The sequence below is a fragment of the Hemicordylus capensis genome, chromosome 2, assembly GCF_027244095.1.
Source record: "Hemicordylus capensis ecotype Gifberg chromosome 2, rHemCap1.1.pri, whole genome shotgun sequence".
NCBI lineage: Eukaryota > Metazoa > Chordata > Lepidosauria > Squamata > Cordylidae > Hemicordylus > Hemicordylus capensis.
The window spans coordinates 221068993-221070382 of record NC_069658.1 but is presented as its reverse complement, the minus strand read 5'-3'; the positions used below and the strand labels follow the sequence as shown (position 1 = coordinate 221070382).

The 1390-nt window shown below is 45.3% G+C and overlaps 1 pseudogene; it reads right to left on the bottom strand.

The window, feature by feature from the left end:
* Positions 1-639: 639 nt before the first annotated feature.
* LOC128343782 (actin-like protein 9) lies at positions 640-1144 on the bottom strand (annotated as a pseudogene).
* Positions 1145-1390: the final 246 nt, after the last annotated feature.

Sequence of the window (1390 nt, the reverse complement as noted above, 5' to 3'; positions counted from 1 at the left end):
ATATCTGCCAATAGCTGATAAGAAAACTGCTGCTATTGGCAAGACCCTCTTCCTAACCCCCCCCCCACCGGACCCGGCTCCTCTTTTTTTCTTTTTCTTTTGCTTCCTGCAGATGGGGCAGCATTTCAGCTCAGCGCAATTTTTATACCAGAGCTGCCAGGGAACTTCTGCACACACCAATAAAAAAGACCCCTGTCTCCCAACTAATCCTGTGTGTTATCCATCTGTATGTCAGGTGACTAGCTGACTGTACAATGGAACACAGTACCGATTCTACCCAAGAAACTGAAAATTGACACCCTGCTCAAGAATCACAAGCCATATTTCCAGCCTATGCAAAGAGATTGATTTTATTGGTTTCTTTTCTAGCCATCTCAGCCACAAGCTACCTTCGTGGTTAATCCAGCCATCTCAGTAGCACTTATGGTGGACGATGTAGGGCCTGTAATCTCAGTACTGTTTTCATTGTGTTTTAATTGTGCTTTAATAGTTTTAACTCTTTAAATTTTAATTGTTAATCTTTTTATTGGTGGTTTTTATTGTTTTGTAAACTGTCCAGAGAACTTGCATTTTGGGCGGTATTAAAAATATGTATAACAACAACAACAACAACAACAACAACAACAACAACAACTGCTCCTTCCTAATCCAGCAGGGCTGGAAGTTCCTCAGGGATGCAAGGATTGCAACCTTCGGTCCAGATGGAATACTTCCTCAATGGGTTGGCAGTGACTTTAACTTTGGTGTTGGTTGGCACCATGGCCATGAGTTAATGCGTAAAGCATTTTTCCTGTCCCTAAAAGAGGGATGAGCCTCCGCACAGCATCATGTTCTCGTAAATATCCTTCCGGTATTCTTCAGGGACTTTCCCTAAGTTTCATTGGGCCATACCATGGATCCTGACAAGGTTCAGACTAGGCATCTGAGGAAGGCTAAACAACATCTCTGGGCATTGGAATCTCTCTTTCCCCATACTGATAATTTGGCCATCAGGCAGCTGGTAGTCAATCATGTATTCTCGCTTGGGACGATTCCACTCTGCATCAAAATTGAGGGCAACATAACAGCATTTTTGCTTGATGTCTGCAACCATGTCCAACATCCTTTTGTCAAAGTAATGCACCATGTCCCATAGGAGGTCCATCAAAAAAGTTTGTGCCATAGGGATGTGCATAAAACCGGTTCTCCCGGTTCGGTTCGGGTCCGAACCGGGTCCGGACCGGACCGGGGTGGTTCGGTTTTGGTTTTGCCAGACCACCCCCCCGGTCCGGTTCGGTTTCGAACCGGTTCGGATCCGAACCGAACCGGTTCGGATCACAAAAAGTGGCTGGTTTTGAAGGGGACATTGTGTTCTACCTGCCACCCAAATTTCAAGTCGATTGGACCTTCC